The sequence below is a fragment of the Labrus mixtus genome, chromosome 6 (assembly GCF_963584025.1).
Source record: "Labrus mixtus chromosome 6, fLabMix1.1, whole genome shotgun sequence".
NCBI lineage: Eukaryota > Metazoa > Chordata > Actinopteri > Labriformes > Labridae > Labrus > Labrus mixtus.
The window spans coordinates 2636221-2657320 of record NC_083617.1 but is presented as its reverse complement, the minus strand read 5'-3'; the positions used below and the strand labels follow the sequence as shown (position 1 = coordinate 2657320).

Genomic DNA, 21100 nt, shown 5'->3' with positions numbered 1-21100 from the left:
TGATTGCAGCAGCCTCTCTCCGTCCTCTAGTGTTTAAAGTGTGCAGGTATGGCTGACAGGGACAACAGTACAACGCCTTGATTAGCATCGCTGCTCTGGAAAGCGTATAAAAAAAATAAAAAAATAAAAAAATAGAACCGCTTGACCCTCAAATGGCCGCGCTCCCTTTAGTTCATTTGTGAAGCACAATGGCAGCCTGCGAACATAAAGGTGTTTATATCTCTCCCACAATTTACAATCTATTCAGCATGACTGCCTTCACAACTTCCATTTTCCACAACAACAAAGAACCAGCGTAAAGCGTGTGTGTGTGTGTGACCAGGATGTGATGGAGAGCGTGCAGGTGAGCGGCGACTATAATACAGACACCCTGTGAGATATATAAAAGCTATTCTGTTGGTTTGATGAACTACATCATATGCACACACAATAAGAAGACTGGGCCTGTTTGAATAGTTAAGACGCTAGCAGCAGACCAAAAAAGCAAACAGAAGATGATTGATGTGAATAAAATGAGACTGTGTGTGTGTGTGTGTGTGTGTGTGTGTGTGTGCACAGCTTCTCTGCAAATACACTCAATTTAAGCCTGACACAACGGCTTTATGGACTCTACAGCATGCAGACGCTCGTAAACAAAAGAACTATCAGGGACGGTTGTTTTGTATGATGTAAGATTTTTTGCAATATAATAACTTTCTTCAAATGTAAACCAGGAGCTTAACTTCTCCAAAATGAGAGAATATTTCACTCTTACTTTGTTATTTTCTTAAAATTAAAAAACTTGAAAGACGGCCACAATAGTCTATATTCAATCAATATACATTTAATATCTTTTAGGCGCCGTTTCCCGCTCTTGAAGATGTGCATCAGTGTTAGCATCACTAACCAAATAACGCGACGCAAATCACACAATTTCCTCGAATATGAAACTGAGAATTTCCCCAGATGGCTGCACATAGACTCTCTTCTCCCAGCACTGGAGAGCAGCCCTCCCCTGGCAGCCCTGCAGCGTTCTGCCCCCCGAGAAGGCTTCCAGATAGCCGGCCAATCAGACGACAGTAGGCACGTTGGGAGGGGGTTCTTAAAGAGACAGTAGCTGAAACGAGCTGTTCCAGGCAGAGGCTGAAATGAGTTTTTTTTGAGCTGTGAATCATGCAAAGCTGCTCTGAGTTTAACAGACTGACAACATGAGTTTATATAAACGTATAACTATATTTATTTAAATCGACCTATTTAGTTTTTTGAAACCAGGCTGTTCATTTTATTTTCTGAATGGGGTGTTCTTCTGCTGCGGGCCTCTAGTGGACACTCGAGGAACTGCTTCTTTTTTCACTTCAGCATTGTCTTCATTTATTCAAACACTTGAGGTTGCCGCTTCATATAAAATGTGATATTCAAACTACGAGAATCAAAGCTGACCGACTCTCACACAAAATCTTCTAAGCACAGACTGAACGCGGTGTGCAAAAGCGTGTTTGAAAAGCGTGCCCTAACCCTGACAACTCTGAGTGAGAAGGGGTTGTATTCACTTTTTACATAAAAGATTAATTTGCTGCTTGCCTTAGCCGGGTCGAATCTAGTAAAAAAGAGTTTTTCATCTCAATGGAACTTCCTGGTAAAAAAAAATGAATTCCTAGATTTCAATTTGCTAATTAAATTAAAAAATTCAGAAAGACGACTATTCAATTTCTCTGCTGAAGTATAGGACTCATAGAGGTAAAGTGTTAATCACATTCAGTATTCATGCTGATGTTTCAAAGCTCACACTACTGCCCTCATTACATCAACACAACACGGGGAAATCAGCCAACGCAAATCATTAGGTCAGAGGTCACGGCCCTCCGTTAACTCCATATCCTGGGCCTCACAGCTTAATATTATAATACCTTGATGGTCGTGCTGCACTAAGACCGCACGCTACTCCGATACAACAAGCACAGCGATCGGGGCTGAATGCACACGCCTCTGAAAGGTCTCCCTGCCCTCGGCCCTCATGTTTCTGCCTCCCTTGATTTCACCTCCACCCCATAATGGGCTCCTCAAATGTGGCCCCCCGCTGATGCAAAGAGGAGCCGACTATTCTGCACCTGCATATGGAAAAACAACTGAGTTTAATCACCAGAAAGCGCATCTACTAAACTACTGAAAGCGCACATTAACATACATCACATAAGCGCCAATCATTTTAAATGTCTGTGTGGAGAACACTGCGAGTGATCAGTGGAGCAAATAAAAAAACAATGTCAGGAGGGGGCAGAGAGACACGGGGGGGAGCAAAGTGGACAGAGTTCTTAATGAGTGTGAAGATGAAAAAAGAGAGAAAGTTAGCCGAGCAGAAGAGGCTATTTTTCTTTTCTTTTATTGGGGATGGAGGGGGGAGCGTTAGATTCATCATGCCGCCTTGTCTTTAGACTCATCAAGTTCTAAAGGTGGTCCACATAACAAGGTGTGGAGATCAATAGCGTCCATTCACAGAGGTGCAGCTCATCTAATCATCGGGTGCTCTTGTGAAGGAGCTGCGACACACACACACACACACACACACACACACACATACACACACCTGAGAGCCTCGGGAGGAGAGCGAGAGTAATGAAATGTACACTGCAGGCCGGCTCCATCTCCAAGTTTCCAGCAGCTAGCACAAACACCCCCCCCCCACTTCTCCTATACGCCTCCCCTGTCTCTCTCCCTTCATCTCCTTCATATAAACAATGAAGCCAAGCTTCACCTCCTCTGCCCTCCGTCTCCTCTCCTCTCCCCTTCCCCTAAGTTGCATATCGTGTGGTCCATTAGGAGTCTGGAGGGGTGTTAGGCACCGAGACCAAAAATATCCACAGCACTCTTGTTCCTCTCTCTCTATCTCCAACTCATTGACTGAGTGCCTCAGGGTAACGGCACAATAAAGCGCTCCTTGTCCCTCCTGCTCCCCGATGCAATTCTATAATTCATCTTAATTGAGAAAAACAAGCAAAGCAGCGGGGGGGAGGGATGTGAAATGCAGGTCATGCATTTCTGGGACTCTGAGACTTGGTGTGTGTTTTGTTTCCGGTGAAAGGTGAACATAGGTGCTCACTCTAGCAAAAAAGGTATTCGCTTTTATCCCTTTTTTTTGTTTATTACTTTTGAGAGGGTATTCTCCCAAATTAGCAAAAAAAAAAAAAAAAAAAAGCAGCAACGACTCATCCGAGAGGTAAAGTAGTCGACTTAACGTCATGACTCAATCGTCCCACAAACTGAATGAATTGCAGCAATGTTTTGATAAAGGAACACAAGGGGGGATAAAAATGGAGAGAGTAATTTAGACTCTGTGCAACAAACAGATTGAATTTGTTTTTTATATTCCGCACTCACTGCTGTGATTGTTACGCACAGACTGTGATTTATTCCAGGGTTTCTCATTGCTGAGCTCAGACACACGACTAAATGAGGCAGATGGTGTTTAAACACTATCTTGAGAACGCAGACTAAACATGACGCCCGCATATCAAATAATTTGTGGAGCAACTTTCAGGCCAGTATGGCGGCCGCGCTTCCACGCAGATGGAGACGCAGCTTTAAACTGCACGTTCAGACTTTTTGATGTACAGGTGGAGTAATTAGCGGAGAGTGCAGGAATGCACGATGAAAGGCTGGAGTTGGATTCAGGACTTTTACACGTTTTCACTCCTGAGACTATCAAAATGTTCAATACCATTTTTATCACCATGTGTTTCAAAATGTGATCTCCATTATTTGAATCACCAAAAGCTTTCAAGAACAAGAATCCTGCACACTACTCTTAGCAAAGCATCACCAAATTATTAGAAAAAAAAATCAAAACCCTTTCAGTCCCTCTGAACTTTTGTCAAGTGTGAACACACTTAATAAATTGGTGATGCTTAGCAGGAGTGGAGTGCAGGATTTGTTCTTTAGTTTGTCTTCCTACGCGCTTACTTCATGAGATAGTTGTGCAATGAGGATTGTGCTTTTTCCATTGCAGGAACAAAACTGTGAAACTCTTTACCTCCAATCAGCCGTCTCTCACCCACTATTCATGTTTTTAAAACTCACCTCAAAACATATTTATACTCAATTATTACCTTTAATTTTCAATAATACCGTCAAGCACACTGGACTTCATTGTTACTTATTCTTTCATTTTGATTGTTGTTGTTGTTGTTCTGTTACTTTCTACAGTTTGTTTTCTTTTTTTATCTGTGCTGTTCAGAACTTTGGATCAACTGTGTTGTGTTTAAAGAGATTTATTAATTAAGTTGAGTTGAGCAGTTGAATGTGCTGCACCTCCTCAAAGGCTTTATATGTGATTATTTGATCCAGCAGATGTCGCCCTTGAGCACCAACATGAAACCAAAACAACTCGCGCTGCATTGTTGTGTTAGCATGCTAATGCTAGCGATCTTTATTCTGCTCGTATCTTCACACTGCATGTAAATTTACCTGAAATGAGCGTGATCTAGAAACACAGTTAAGCAGTGAGTACAGTATGTTATTCTTCTTTTCTCTAGTCCCTCAATTAAACAACTTTTATACTCGAGGGGAAGAGTCAGCCGGCCATCCGGGCGATGTAAACAAAGTGAAGATAGGACTCTGAAAACTCTGAAAACATCACAGACAGTGGGACTCGGGTGTTACACCCATTGTAGACAGTCATGACTCACAGAGTTATTTTCAGAGGATATACTTGATTTATATTTAAGTTTGAAAAATCACATTTAAAGACTTTAAAGACCAAAACTTAAAATAAACTCAGATCTTCGGTCATATTTTAAACCAACAGATGCAGCGAGCATTTCTAAATTTGCACCAAGATGTTGTGAATGTTTCAGTACTGGAACTTTGCAGATGAGTTTGTGCAAATGTAGGCAGCCTGCAGGAGTTTGCAAAAACAAGAAAAGACCAATATTGGATGACTGGGAGTTGAACTTTTTGTTGCTGTAATATGAAAACAGATGTTCAGCATTGCTGTAACATTTATAAGTAGAAGTCTTACTGTTCTCGTGCAGGCTCTGTGCAGGATAAGTGCATGGAAAGGGGGATTTCTACATTGGCTGCGGAGCATGCTGCCTCACCACAGATCTCCTGGAGAGTACATGTTTTGAGAATATGCAGCGCGGTATCAGTTGCGTTTGTTTTTTTGTTGTTGTTTTTTTCCGTCTACTCTCCACAGCCGGGTGATATGTAGGGCAGTGGTCGGCAAGTTTTAATCAATTTTTCCAAACACAGGAGCTCCACGGGGCAGGGAGGAAATCCAAGCAGGACAGTAGGGAATGGACGAGAGCAATAATAATAACACAAAATCTAATCTGAATTATGCTCTAAAGAGATTAGGTCAGAATAATCCCCAGAATAAACACAAAAAGGGGAGGAGGGGAGGCCGCTTGTGATCAAACGCAGGGGAGAGGGAGGGGAGGGGGAGCAGCATCGCCTGTGCGGGGATGTTTTTATTCCTCATGGTGGGATTTGTGTAAAGGTGTGTTTGATTTTTATGTAAGAATGTGTTTATTTTGGGGGAATGAGGGTACGTCTGAGGCTCGGAGGGCTGCTATTATTAAAGGAGAATAAAAAGCTTCCTATTGTGTTGCTCAAACAAAGGGAGTCTCCCTCGGGGGGGGGGGGGGGAGGATTCCTGAACAGTTTGAAGCCAAATGGAGTACATCCAGATTTATTAAAACATGTCACTGTCCAGTTATAGGCACACATCCAGATTACCAAAAATAAACCCATTATCCACTTTGGGTGCAAATAATTAAAAAGTTCAAACTGAGTGTCTCGTGCTGCTTTTAACGTTAGAAAACATGCAGGATTTTAAAGTCAATGAATCAGAGTTTAAACTTGGAGACATTCACAGTTTGCACACAAACACGAGGACCTTCACATCAGTGATTTCAGGGCAAGGTTTAAGCTCTGCTCCTTGAGCTGTGTCACACTGATTTTATGCTCCTACAAGAGGACGCAGAACTTTTGCTAAGTAAAAGGAAAAAGTTTAACATTTTGGCGCCTGACAACTTCAAGGATGATGACAAAGACTTGAGGAAGTCACAACATTTTTAGAAACTTTATTTTAAGTGCATTGACGGCGCTAACTTTTACTGATTCTGTTTCTGTGAGAATTAAATTAGCAGGATAGTGAGCTAGTGGAAATGTCCGTTTCATCATCTTGGAAATCAGTTGCTAAAGGAACATCCTTTTCTTGGAATCGGTTGCAAGATACTTTAAATCTTCGGGAGCTGGTTTCCTTGAATGTTTTTAAAGGTCGTCTTAATGATCTGGAGGCAGAAATATCTGACTGTAGATGTTTTTAGCTAACTCGTATTGCTCCTTTTTGATCGCTTAGTTTTCTGATGACTTATGACAGATTCTGATGAATGCTTCTTTTTGTGATTCTTGTATTTATGTTCATTGTTGTTCAGTGTTTTAATGTCTGAAACCCTGTAAATTGTGCCGCTGCCTGTCTCGGCCAGGAAGCTCTTGTAAAAGAGATTTTTAATCTCAATGAGACTTTTTCCTGGTTAAATAAACGTTAAATAAAATTAAAAAAATCCCTTGTCGTTGTCGGGCTGGACAGAGCCAGGCTAGGTGTTCTAAGTTACACTTAACAGCTTACTCTACTTCACTTTTGGCCAAAGAATAGGAGATTAGTATTGATCTTTTTTTTTGAGTATTGCAAGAAAGCAATATTTCCCACTATGTTGAACTATTCCTTTAATGCCATCCATCAGAAGCAGCCATGTATGAACCTTGTATTAACATGTTGATTTGCAGGTTTTACTGCAGACTCTCTCTCCCTGGCCGTCCTGCTGCTGACTCTGTGTGCGGAGGGGTTCAGGGATCAGAGAGGACGGGGGCCGGAGCAGACCTCGAGGTCAGCGTCCGTCTTTCTGCTGAGCCGGTCTATTGTCCAGCTGCTGCATGGCCGCACCACTCCAGGTCTATTCACAGTCTATTCAGCAGCCTCAGCTAAGTGCAGCGGAAGACCTTGGCTCTATTGTCTGACGCCAAGTCTGTTTGAGCTGCAGCAGAATGCTCACTTCATCTCCCAGAGAGTTCAGAGAAACAGTTAAGTCTCAGAGAATGGGGGGGCGGATTTACACAAGTTAAAAAATAAAAGACACGTTAAAACACATTCAGGCCGTCTCCAGCTCGCAAACAGAGAGCTGCTTGACCTGCGGGACCTTTTGCAGAGTGTCAAACAACACCCTATGACCTCTTTATGCTTCCCTTAACACAACATGCAAACACACACAAAAAAAAGAATCCACAAATGGGACATGTTTGGCTGCATGATAAGTGATGAAATGATCATCAATGAAGATCATTCCTGCTGCAGTTTTTACAGGCTTACAACTGCTACAGATGACGGATTGGAATTTGAAAAAAAAATATCTGTCTGTCGTTTTGGTTTGTGCATTTCATACGGTATAGCCCTGCAAAGACATGCATCAAAACATTTGAATTATCTCATTTCTCCTGTCATAATCAGTACATTCAATATTTTCCTCGAGATCTCAACTTCTCGAGTTTATCTTGTGAAAAAAAGTTAATGTAGCTGTAAATAAAGTTGTTATCACAGGTGAGCCAGGGTTATTATCCTGAGAAAACGAGACAAGTGAAGATCTCAAGAAAACACTGGAAATGTTGTAATCACAGGAAAATGATGTAAAATAAAATGTTTGGATGTGTGTCCGCTCTGGGCTTCTGTAATGAAGCACAACTGATGTCATCTTTCTGTTCTTATCGTTTAAAAAAATGGATTTAGCCTTAGACGTCCGATCATACAACAATGTTCTACACTTTAATCTTGTGTTTTTTTTTTAATACTTTTGACTGATACTAACTTCTTCACCGAGAGATCAATCTATAAAATCTGACAGTTGCATCTTGTGGTGTACGGCTTGTTCACACCTTCACATGAAAAGTTAAAAACATTCTCACATCTCTCGTCTTTCCTTTGAAAATGAAACATGTGGAGCCCGGAACGAGTAGTGGCTGCAATGGTTACGGCACATCAGCTTCCAAATAAATATTTAAAATGTGAGGCAATGCATGCAACAACAACAAAAAAAAATCTCGACCCTCGTAAACTACGCTCATGATGCCCTCTTAGCTTCAACACCTAGTTTACATTTTGTAATCTTGCAATATGAGCTAGCTTGTTTTGCATTTCTCATATGTTGCAAGAAGGTAATAAGAGGCAATTAAAACACAACAATGCACAAATGGGTAACAAGAGACCCCCGTGGCATTGCTAGCAAGTCTGGCTACTCCCAAAGAGAAGGAGGAAAGTGTACGATCATGCACACAAAACGGCCATATCGCACTCAGTGAAAAAAAGCCATCTGGAGGCATCAGCAGAATGAAGTCAGAGTGCAATGACTTTGTGGTTTAAAGTGCCTCCAAAGAGCCCCCCCCACACATTATTACCTTCCCAGAATGCAAATGTGCTTTTGGGCCAATTAGAGGTAAGAGCCAATACCAATGTAAGCCCATAAAAAAATCCACCCTTCCACAATCATTCAGCGATGTGACTCATGGGTGAGGTTGGAACGGCGGCCTGTAAAATGTGTCACGATTATGAGCCCGTGCTTAAAAAAAATGAATGGAGGAGCCGTTTCGTTTCATTCCCACGGTGCTGGAGCGGCGCCCTGCATACGTTAGTGTCAGTGCTTCTAATGAAATAAATAGACCTGTGATAGTACTTATTGGGCCGCCATAAGTGGCAGGTAAAAGACAAGGACCCTGTGGCGGATCAAAGGCTGTAAGAGGTATTTAGGGGGGAGAAGGGGGGGTTTGCTTCTTTTTGTTTATGGAGACAGACGCCCTCATCCTGGATCTCTCTTTTGTAATTACACGCCACCGAGGACCTTCATTCCTCTCCTCTTCACAGGGAGAGATGAAAGACGGGGAGAGACAGAGGCATGTAATCGCTCCTGTGACTGAAGGACGGGGGGAGAGAGAGAAGGAGGTGAGGGACGCAGAGAATGGAAGGACAAAAGGATGGTGAGTGGTGGAGGGGGTTTTTAATAAACCTCCTCCCTGTCTCTTGTTTACAGAGTCTCTCCTACCTCCACTCATTTTGCTCGCCCTCTCTCTCTCTCTCTCTCACAGGCTTTGACTGAGGCGTTCATTATTCTCAGAGTTGCCAGGTTCCTCGCCCTCAGGACAGATGTGTAAATTGTTGTGCTAATGTAAAGGCCCACTGCTGAGAGCTTTTGAGGGAAGGAGATTTACACACTCACCACCACTGTATAACTGTCACTCACGAGCTCAGGCTCACAGGAGCAGAAAGACGGACGCCGTTAGCGACAGCTTCTCAGCAAACACACACACACACACACACTCTCACCAGACCATGTGATGGGTGTGTATGCAGACATGCATTGACACACACACCCTGGTCCTGACAGAGCCGTGGGAGGATGTGGACATGCACATGTAAGCGTTCTATTTCCTTCTGCCATTCATGGTCTTCTAGCTTCAATTTAACCGAAAAAGCTCTCTGCCCTCTTTTCAAAGGCCTGAAGCTCTAATCTGTTTCTTTAACGCTGTAAAACTACCATGTTTCTCCATCTCCATTTACTCTTAAAAAAACATACGGGACAAACTCCAGAAAAGCACCTGTTAAGGATCTCCCTTTGCTTCTGAGGTGACGCTGAAGTGCAAGTCTGAAGGGTCATTGTGTGGTTTGTAAAAATAAGATTGTCAATCATGATACCAGGATTTTAATTGGATCAAAAAGTCACACATTCTTCCTTTAATATCTTATCTTATCCAGAGAGAAATCTAAATGTCGAAATGCCAAGGGGAAGCATTTTATTCTACATGTGTAAATATTCCTCTCAGTCATTAATCAAGGTAAAGAACCAAATGTTTTGCTTCCCAATCGTTGGAAATGTGCTGCTTTTGTTTGTCTTAATGTCATTTTGCAATAATTATCTTTTGTTTTAGACGGCTGCTTTGACAAAAACAAGCAATTAGAAGGCAGCACCTCGGGCTCTGTGAAAATAATGAGCAATCCCAACTACCTCCAGACGTTCAAAAGACTTCACAGCTGTAATTATAATTCTAATAATTACTATTGAGCTGTTGCATTAAAACTTTTTCCTGCTCTCTCTCTTTTTTTTTTTTTTTGTCCTGCTGGTCACATCCCTGCGGTCTGCACGACACTGGGTGATGGACTACCTCTTATCTGTCTGTCTGTCTGTCTGATGGCATGGAGGCTCCTGAGGGGGTTTAAACAACCCATCTGTCTGGGAATCTGCCACGCCGTCTGTGTGTCTGCCCCCCCCCCCCCCCCCACTCTCCACAGGTAAGTCTGTCTGTCCCCGTGTGATCCGTGTTTCTTTTATTAAGCTGTGGAAGAGCGAAGAGGGCAGGAAGCTGGCAGCAGCGTGAAGGTGAAGCTATAGACACAGAGACACCTCTCTCAGTGTTTAATGACCCGCTATAACTACACCTATTCATCTCCCCGGGCAGAGCAGTGAAACGCCGTGAAAATGCTCCTCTGCTGCTGAACATATTGCATCACTGCTAAATCATAGCTCTCATAGCCGGTACGAGCAGGAACACATGAAACATGCTTCTCCTGCTGCTCTTCATGAAACCTTCCTATAAGGCTTAGTATGTGATTGTTCACTCTTAAATATAATAGAACTCAAGTATATCCTCTGAAAATAACTCTGTGAGTCATGACTGTCTACAATGGGTGTAACACCCGAGTCCCACTGTCTGTGATGTTTTCAGAGTTTTCAGAGTCCTATCTTCAGTTTGTTTACATCGCCTGGACGGCCGGCTGACTCCTCCCCTCGTGTATAAAAGTTGTTTAATTGAGGGACTAGAGAAAAGAAGAATAACATACTGTACTCACTGCTTAACTGTGTTTCTAGATCACGCTCATTTCAGGTAAATTTACATGCAGTGTGAAGATACGAGCAGAATAAAGATCGCTAGCATTAGCATGCTAACACAACAAAGCAGCGCGAGTTGTTTTGGTTTCATGCTGGTGCTCAAGGGCGACATCTGCTGGATCAAATAATCACATATAAAGCCTTTAAATAACACTTTGAAGGCGTTGACAGAAATTGCATAAATGTGGGAGGAGTTTAGCATGACGATGTCACAGAGGGCATAATGGGAAAATACTGTCAGCCGCTAGAGCTGTCATGAAACCAGGAATTTTAAGTCCTAGGCATCCACTCCTGTTGAATTTCCTCATATGCATTACCGAAAAAACATTGCAAGAAAACTCCTGCACACTGTCTAAATACCAAATGTTGCCAACATTTAAGCAGATTAGATGGTGTGCGGGAGTTTGCTTGCAACATTTGATGGATTTATTCCTTCATACATTAAGCACCTGCCTTAAGATATACAGTAGAAGTGATTTTTCTAAAGCTTCTGCCTTCTGCCCTTTTTTGATGCAATCTGGCACTACAGTAAAAGAGCAAAAAAATCATGGTAAAAGGATTTTTTTTAGAAAGTTTTGACAACCAATCAACTGTATACCGGATCAATACATTTCTTTAAAGGCTGTCCTTCACTTTTCTGCTGCTGCATCCTTACATACACACACATACACACACATACACACACATACACACACACATAATAAAACGCACACACCTCCTCTTGTGGCTTTTGGGGGATTGGAGGCAAGTGAAGCTGAGCAACAGCAGCAGAGCAGAGACACCCGGAGTTAATGAACCCTCACCAGTCAGCATGGCTGTCCATCTGCTTTCATAATCCCCAAAATACAGCAGGCCAACCAGCTACACACACACACACACACACACACACACACACACACACACACACACACACACACAGTCATCCAAAATATCCGACTTGAAGAATGGAGGCCGAACAAGTGCTTTATGAGCCTGTTTGTGTGTGTGTGTGTGTGTGTGTGTGCAGGGTTTGTGGGGTTGCAGAGGGAGGACGGGGACGGGGGGGGGGGGGGTTGATGTGTCCATTATAATGCCTGCATGCTTTAGCCCGTCTCAGCTAATCTATGCAGAGTGGCGCGGAGAGGTGAGCCTGAGGTCGGCAGCCGGGGCCCATCTGGTCAGCAGCAAGGTAAGTAGCTTGAAACACACACACACACCCGCTGACTCACTTGATGCGCGTGTGTAAGCTCGCACACTGAAATCTAACCTTCATTTACATGCAGGTAACATCTGCCACAGAAAGACCACCAGACGCCGTCGTCGCTGCTTCACAGTTTAGAACCGAGTCCTAACCGACCGATCGGCCGCTGATGATGTCTTGTGGCACTACACCTGGCACGGTGACTGAACCAGGAGGACAAACCAGGTTTCCTCCTGTGCAATCAGAGCGGGCCTGCCAGAGTGAGAGAGAGATGGGTGTGTGCGAGAGCCGAGCGCTGATTGGGGACTGGGAGTGCACCCCCCACTGTTACCCATGCAGAAAAGGGAGTAATACCTTCAGTAATACGGCTGGCTTCCCATCAGCGTGCACACATCACACACACTCACAAACCAGGTCAGCCCCTTGATTAAGACCTGCATCCAAGGCCCAGAACTGAATCTGTTCTGTGTGTGTTTGGAGACGTCCAGAGAGTCCGGAGAAGAAGCATTAAGTCTCAGAGCTAAAAAAGACACGTGGAGGAATTAAAGGGCGGATGAGGGCAGATCTCAAGTCTTTTCACTTCTTCTTCTCTTTGCTGTGCGGTTGTGATCCAAGAGCATGTGAGCAGAAAAAGGGATTACCTCCCCCTACTGTGCGTGTTTGCATGTGTCTGCATATGTTTTTGCGGATAAAGGGGAGATACTGCAAAGTGGACTTTTTTTTTCCTTAAGTAGGATCTTTAAAAGGGAGAAGAGAAACAAGGAAAGGAGAGACAAGAAGAGAAAATGAAAAAGGAGAGAATCTGGATGTAGCACTCGTCGACTTCTTGATTAAGTGCCAATCACAGCTCCATCACGGACAGAAGCGATGAGCTTAAAGCGCTGGACATGCTGCTTTTAACTCCATGTCAGTCCCTCAGCCTGCATTAAATAACACAGTAACCCCACTGCTGACATGCGGCCAATCACACAAAACCCACCAATCCCCCCCACTCCTCCCCCTGCCTCTCTACACAAACACACTCATTAAGCATCATTCGCCTTGATTTGAAACATAAGGGAGGGGGAGAGAAAAAAAAATTGTAAGTTGTTTGAAAGTCCTGCTGTTGCCATAGCTGCGTGCCATGCAGACAGAAGGACGCGGGATCATTTCCGCTCGCTCTCTGTCTCTCTATCTCGTGCGGAGATATGCACACGTTTCGCTCAATACGCCCGTCTCTCCGGGGAGGTCTGTGTGTCATTCCCCTGCTTTAGACACACCAGCTGCTGCGTGTGTGTGTGTGTGTGTGTGTGTGTGTGTTAAGAGCCCCCATCACACCTCGCACAAGCCCCCCAGTGGCAACCCACATCCACTTACACACAGGCATGACAAAGCTCCCCTTCACTCCCCTCCTTTACCTACCCAGCCCCCCCCAGCACCACATTCATGAGCAACCCCGAGGGCAGATGGGACCCTAATAAGCGTTACACTCAGAGAAATGGGATTCTTCACACTGCTTTCTAAAGAGCAATTCCCAAACTCCGCCAGAGAGAGCTGCATTGGAAAAAAAAAAAAAAAGTACTGATGGAGTGAGCGAGATATGGATGACAGAGGGGTTGGTATATGTGAGACTATAAAGCTATAAATACGCCTGATGAGACTATCAAGAGATTGAAAGGAAGAGGAAGGGGAAATGGGGACAAGTGACGGCAAACTTCTTCATGTGGATCTGGAGGGGAGTGTAGCTTTGTGTGACAGACTCACACAAAAGAAGACAATATAGCACAAACTGTGAGCGCCTTTTTTCTAATGCAGCACATTTTTTCTCTCTCCTGGTGGAAAAGTGTATATTTAAAAACACACTTTCAGTAGGATTTCACCCCCAGTTAGCCGAGCCCACATGGCAGACACAAACTCAAGCATGAACAGATTGGCTGTGGTCTTATAAGCTCTGATGAGTGGACTTGGCTCAACTGTGTTTTCAAGACAAAAAAAAAAAAAAAGCCTCCGCTAAGAAGATGAGGGGGAATCTACATGGCCTGAAAAAAAAAAAAAACTCATTTTTTTCCAGCGCTGGACACATGCAGAGAGCTGGAACCACAGCACAGCCAATCAAGCTTCGATTCTGCCTCTGATCCTCAAACCACTTTTTACCATGTGTGTGTGTGTTTGTGTGCAGAAGTGTTTATCCAAGGGTGGGGGCGGGTTGTTAGGGGTCTAGCGTGACCCCCTGTAGTGAATCCTGATCCTATTGGTCACGATGCTCAGAGTGCTGCTGAGATCTTAAATGAAAAATTCCTGCACTCGCTCACTCGCTGCTTCAGAGAGTGACCCAGCAGGTCTTCCGCCATTTAATGCAACCTCTTCATCATCAGAGGGCGGGGCTGCAGTTTCACATGTGTGGGTGTGTGTGTTTGTGTTGGTGGGTGGGTGTGGGTGTGGGGGGTGTTGTAGTTTTGATGTCAGATGTCACAATGGATGCTTAAGGATATCAATCAAGAAGAGAATCAGGTAAATCAGTGTCGGGGAGTAGTGGGTCAACCAGTCTCTGGTTACATTATGCTGAAGCTGGCTGGTAGTTTCAATACAATCTGATTTCAGTCGTGATTCAAAGAGTTAAGCTCCTTTTTTAAACACTTTTCATCCATTTAAATACTGGAACATCCACCGACTGAAGGCCATTAAAAAAGGAGTTTTTAGTCCACTGCACAGCTCCTACATTGCACCTTTTGTACATTTTGTGTTTTTTTTTTTTTTTTATATTTTACATTTTATATTTTTAAATTCTATTTTATATATTGTAATATCTTCTTATTCTGTATTATTTAAGTTGTTTCTAGTTCTGCTTTATTTCCTTGTTAATTATTTAGCACCAATACACCAAGTCAAATTCCTTGTATGTGTAAATGTACTTGGCAATAAACCCAGATTCTGATTCTGATTCTGAGTTTGCAAAGTTCAGTTTGATTGAAGTCAGATAAGAAAAAATACAGTTTTTATTTAAAAACAAAATATAATATGCTTTGCAGTTTAGTCTGAATAAGCCTGTGTGGTATTGTTTTGTCTTGGATCTGAAATGCATTCCTGTTAGCTGGATTGTGTTTTGGGTGAAAGTTTCTGAAGTTTTAAATCAGAATTTGCAAAGCGAGAGAGTTCAAGTTTGCATCCTTCATGAGTAATAAGTATTGTCTGGAAGCAGGGAACTTTTGGACGCTTTTATGGAGGATATTTGTTGGACTGACTAATGTAATGCAACAGGTTTCTGTCTGTGTGGGGCGCCGATGGACTAGTGGTTAGTGCGCGCGATCTATGTGAAGAGACTATGGTCCCTCATGTCATTCCCTTCACTCTCTCTCTCCATGGTTTCTGACACCGCCCACTGCCTTGTCTCTAAATGTCTGACTGTGACGCAAAGTATACAAACACAAAAATGAATTCCCTCCCATGTTAGAATAAATGAGAGGAACTTTATAAAGATATTAGCGGTCAAAAGAAAAGCGGAAGTTCATGCAGTGAGCAGCATCTTTGCATCATGTCTACATTCTGTAGTGATCTTCTTCCTGAGCTCGGGAGTCGCATTTTATAACCAGGATAAAGGGTCAGTGTTTGCACGTGTTTTACTGCTTTACGCTGCTAAATCTATTGTCTGGTGTCGTTCATGTTTATTATGGTCTGTTGTTTGATCTTTATGTGAAACTTTCACGCTGCAGCTGCAGTCTTGTTCCAGAAGAGATTTTATATCTCACAGGGAATATTCCTGGTTAAAATAAATGTTAAATAGATGAAAAACTGAATCACATTTATATCTACAATTTAACCTGTTTTTAAAGTGATTACTATGCTTTTATTTTGGAGGATTCAGACAGTTTATAGATTAGGAAACAGGGATGAGAGAGTGGAGAATAACGTGCAGCAAAGTGTCGAGGGCGGGACTCAAACTCCTCCTCCTGCTTTAAGGAATAAACCCTTTCAACATGGAGTGTGCACTTTAACTCTCAGACTATCTGCAGTCCTGAATTCAGCCTCTTTAAAAAAAACAAAAAACGAGTAACTTCAAGATTTTCTTTCATATTTCTGAGTTTTGATTTCCACCTGTGCACGAGTGGTTATGCAACACCAACACACCTCTACAAAAGAAGCACAGAAACACACACATTCACACAAGTAGCTCCTGTGAAGTTGTGAATGAGTGCTGAGTGTGTGTGTGTTCTCCTGCTGCCCCCCCACCCCTTTTTACCCCACACAAAGGGGGCAGAAAAAAGGCTCTCTGGAGTCTCCTATTCATCTAAAAGCACAATGGAACCCCACAGAGGTTTTCTTCCTGTTTCCCTGTCTGCCCCACCCATCTCCCCCCTACAGGGGCAGGATGGAGGAGCAGGGGGTACCCCGTCCTGCCCGCCCGCCCAGCGGCAACTCAGCTCCCATCTGCTACCCAAACTCTCCCTCCTCCACCCCCCGATACATCCATCCATCCATCCCCCTCTCTCTTAATCCTGCCTCAACTTTTCTTCAACTCCACTTGCTTCAATCTTCTGTGTGATCTTTAAAGAATATTTCCTCCAAAAGGTCATCGGCAGAATCAAATTCATTTTGAGATTACCGTCGTACAAAAACAAGTTTGTCCTTGGGGGATAAACAGCTCAGTCAGAAAAAAAAAAAAAAATTTACATTTCAATCACTGATGGCTTTGATGGCTGCACGCGTTGAAACATTCCTGCATCTGATGACAGTTTTAATGTGAAGGCACACAGGTAGACGCCATCTGGTGTTATAATAAACAGGAGAGGATTCAGTGGAAGTATTTAAAATAGCTTCACTCAGGTGATGATCATCAGCGGTATATATTTACACTCATTTAAAATAACCGAATGAACGAGGGCTCAGCGTGTATCGATTCAGTCATTACTGGAAACCATCGGAGCATATTGTCTTCACAGATGAAAAATAATGAGCGGTGCTTAAAAGTAGATTCATCTCCGAGCTCTGCTGAAACTTTCCTGTGCTGATAATTCCTCATAGTCAGCTCCCTCTTTCCATTTACCTCGCTGTGCCCTCCTGCAGAGCCCCCCCCCCCTCTTGCTGGTTTGCTGCAGATTTATGGTCCGGTCTAACATGCACCGTATTGGCAAAGCATTAAACATGTCTACTCTTAATACTGTGAGCTCTCTCCATCGTTAAGAGCCTTAATAAAAACATCCCCCCCCCCTCCTGGTGGATTTGTGGTGCCTCTTTTTTCACTTTCAGTCCTTTGCCTCCCTCCTCCACATCATCCCATCCTCCCTCTTTACCACTTCTTCTTCTTCTTCTTCTTGTTCTTCTTCTGCTGTACATCACTCGCATCCTCTCCTCTTGTTTCTGTCCCACCTATCTCCCCCCCCCCCCCCCCCACCGCTCACCCTGCCTCATTGTGTGTGGCCCGTGTGCCGGAGGTTTAATGACGCTTGAATGCCACACAGCTACGGAGTTTTCCCCTCTCTGCTCTTTTCTCATAAAGGATATTTAAAAAGCCATGCCCCCCGAGATCAATCGTTCTCAATGTGTCTCTCTCTGATTCAGCTCTCATCCATCTCCTCTTTTTGGTGTTTTTCTCTTTTCAGGAAAGGACAGCATCACCCTGCGTCACCCACATCCTCTGCATTTTGTTGTCTGCTTGTTTGCTCTCTGCCTGTTGCTTTAATTGTCTCACTTTAATCCACTTTATAAACGCCTGTTGGTACCCTAAAAACCCTTCACTACACCCCCCTGCAGCCATCCGGGTCAGTAACACCAATGAGAGCCCGAGCAGCTGTTCCTCCTCCCACTTCTTTTCTCCTTCGCCGTCTCTGATGTCAAGAGTTTGAGCATCATAAGCACATTTTAAATATTAACAAAGACCACTTTGCACGTATGAATAATACAGCAGAGAGGGCAGCGGCTGGCCAGCGATCCGATCCCCGAGCCGCCTGACAACCATAAAACTAATGCACTGCTCCGGGGGACTGGATGTGGCCCGGGTCTGCAGGACTCGCCTGAGGAACTAGTCTGGCCTGTGGCCTGGCCCAAAGAGGGCTGCTGCCCTGTCTGCTTATTTATCATTGTGTCCAAACCACCTGTCCACCACGTCTCTGCAGATGCAACAGCCCGGCTGGCATCGTTCTTGTTATGACTACGTGTTTCAGAGACGCTTTAATGTAATCTGACGTCTCAATCTGTCGAGCGTCTTTTGAAGCCAAATCTCTCCGTCGCTGTTTGTTTGAGGTTAGCTTTGTTGTCACATTCCTTTCTGTTCATGCATCTTAAATTCATACTTTTGGTTGTGGAAAAATCACAGTCCCCCCCCCCTCACCAAACTGTGGAGCAGAGCAGCAAATATTCCTGTTTACTGGGTGTTAAAATGTCCAATACTCTGATACTCTTTTTAATACCACATGTTCTAAAACTAGACAACTTTCCATATTCTAAAGATCGATCGTACTGGAAAGAGCTCTTCAGGTCTTAAAGTCTTAATATGTGATGTTTCACTCTTAAATGTAGAAATCAAGTATCTCCTCTGAAAATAACTCTGTGAGTCATGACTGTCTACAATGGGTGTAACACCCGAGTCCCACTGTCTGTGATGTTTTCAGAGTTTTCAGAGTCCTATCTTCAGTTTGTTTACATCGCCGGGACGGCCGGCTGACTCCTCCCCTCGTGTATAAAAGTTGTTTAATTGAGGGACTAGAGAAAAGAAGAATAACATACTGTACTCACTGCTTTACAGTGTTTCTAGATCACGCTCATTTCAGGTAAATTTACATGCAGTGTGAAGATACGAGCAGAATAAAGATCGCTAGCATTAGCATGCTAACACAACAATGCAGCGCGAGTTGTTTTGGTTTCATGCTGGTGCTCAAGGGCGACATCTGCTGGATCAAAAAATCACATATAAAGCCTTTAAGCTGGTGCGAGAGACAGAAAGCGAGCAGTTGTGGTTCTCTCAAATTCACAGGTCTGCACATTTCTCAAGTTTTTTTGGAAGTCTCAAAGATGCATAAGTCATGTTGATGTCTCTGACAAACAGACAGAGAGCTGAGGAGGAGACAATGTCTAAATTGCACATTTTGGTTTAGGTACAAAAAAAAACATTACCCAAAATATTTGCGCAATTAATGCAGTGTGTGGAAGTTGACTTCCAATTTTTGGTACTTAAAAAAAGACATTTCCTGGTTGCAAAGGACTTGGATGTTTGAGTTTGTAAGTTTAAAATTCTGGTTTGCTGACAACCCTCGCTCATATATCTCAAAGTAAAGAGCGAGTCTCCTTGTAGCCCGCTGCTCTGTTTTTTAGGGATTCTTACACTTCACACAAACGAGACAGCACTTCCTAGAAGAGTGTCACTATTCATCCAGCTCTCCCTGGGAGTGTCTGACACGCTACGCTCCCTAACTCTGAACACTCCACTGCTCCGTCGCCCGCTACTTTCACCCTCGCTCTCCTCCTGTTTGACCTCCCAGTCTCCCACACCCCCCGCAAAGCGCTTACACTGGGAACCTGCTCGCCTCCCCTTTTAATCCTGAAGTGTCACCATCACTTCCCCGTTTGTCTGTTTTCTGATTCAGATGAAGTCATTAATAATGACACAGAGCAGGAGTGGACAGCGGGGGTAAGTTACTCCAGACAAGTGTTCCTGGCAGTCCGGGGTAATTAATGTGTGTGTCACAACACAGAAAGAGGAGCACCACCAAAAGCAGAAATGTGAGCTCAGCAGCAACATCCACAGAGCAGCCGGAGACCCAGACAGGAGGCGAGGCGGCGGGAGGAGGAAAAAAGGTGCAGGCACAATGGGAGAGAAGATAAATGCAATCTGTCTGTCTCATCATGCATTCCCCTAAATATATATCTGCATTCCTCTCTGCCAGACCGGAGGAGCACACTCAGCTGAGCTCTGCTCCTCGGCTCAGGACCTCCAGGGGCAGCGCCACGTTTTCTTGGCCCCGTGGAAAGACTTCACATTGGGCCCCCTCACCACAGCCTCAGCCAACTTCCTGTGATACTTCTGTATAACCACAACTCCATATCACGAAAGACCCCCAATCTCACATCAAGAGGAAACATACTTTTTTTGGTAAGAAAGGAGCATCGCAGGAGAATTAGTCCATTAAAACTCAGTATTCTTTGCGTTCTCAGGACCTCTTCATGCTCTCTGTCACCAAACGCTCGGACAGAAACTGGGAAAAGAGCCGATTACATCTTAACTTTGACAGTGATCACTTAGTGAGAAACAAATCCAAACAAAAACTAAACATGAACTTCAGGCCTTATGAGGGCCCCGTCCTTTATTGGGACCCCCCCCCATCCCCGAGTCCTCAGTCCCACTTTTTTCCCCCCATAGCGACACCAATGAGGACCTGACTCCAATCCTCAATTGTTTTTTTTATAAAAATGCTCCTCATTTCTCATGCAAGGATTTCAGAATGGTCCACATTTTTAATAAACGTAAGCTGCTTTTCTGCTCCGCCTGTTCAGTGAATAATACACACACACACACGCGCGCACACACACACACACACACACACACACACACACACACACAGGAACCCTGGGAGGTGTGACAGCGGCTCTTACTGGCCTTCAAAGAAACGTTGACAGTCCTAGACAGCCTGTCACCGTCCCTGTGTGTCATTACCTAAAAAAAATATGGACGTCTTCTCCACATTCTTGTTTTGGTTTCACTCTTTGTTGTGTGCATTGTTCTTTTTTTTTTTTTTTTTTACTGTAAATGGAGCTTAATCCACAATCCACTAAACCCTCAGATTTCTGTTCAATCTGATCTGGCAAAGGCAAGGGGAGGGGGGGGGGGGGGGGGGATTCCAGGCACGAATACCAGCAGGCCACACTGAGTTTAATCATTCATGTAACACTAAAGACGGACTGTGTCACCTTGGTGTCCAGGATTTTGTCCCCTCACCTCACCGACACTGACCTGCACTGTGAGATAAAGTGATTTCATCTCCATTAAGAGTCTTTGAAGGTATCCATTCTGGGCTCTCCCTCTGATCAGAGCCTGCTCTGTTCA

General features: G+C 43.9%; 2 protein-coding genes across 3 annotated transcripts in view; one reads left to right on the top strand and one right to left on the bottom strand.

The window, feature by feature from the left end:
- psap (prosaposin) overlaps positions 1–21100 on the top strand; it is a 225859-nt gene that overhangs the window by 82466 nt on the left and 122293 nt on the right. The gene's annotated exons all lie outside the window — the stretch shown is intronic.
- unc5b (unc-5 netrin receptor B) overlaps positions 1–21100 on the bottom strand; it is a 75449-nt gene that overhangs the window by 52935 nt on the left and 1414 nt on the right. The gene's annotated exons all lie outside the window — the stretch shown is intronic.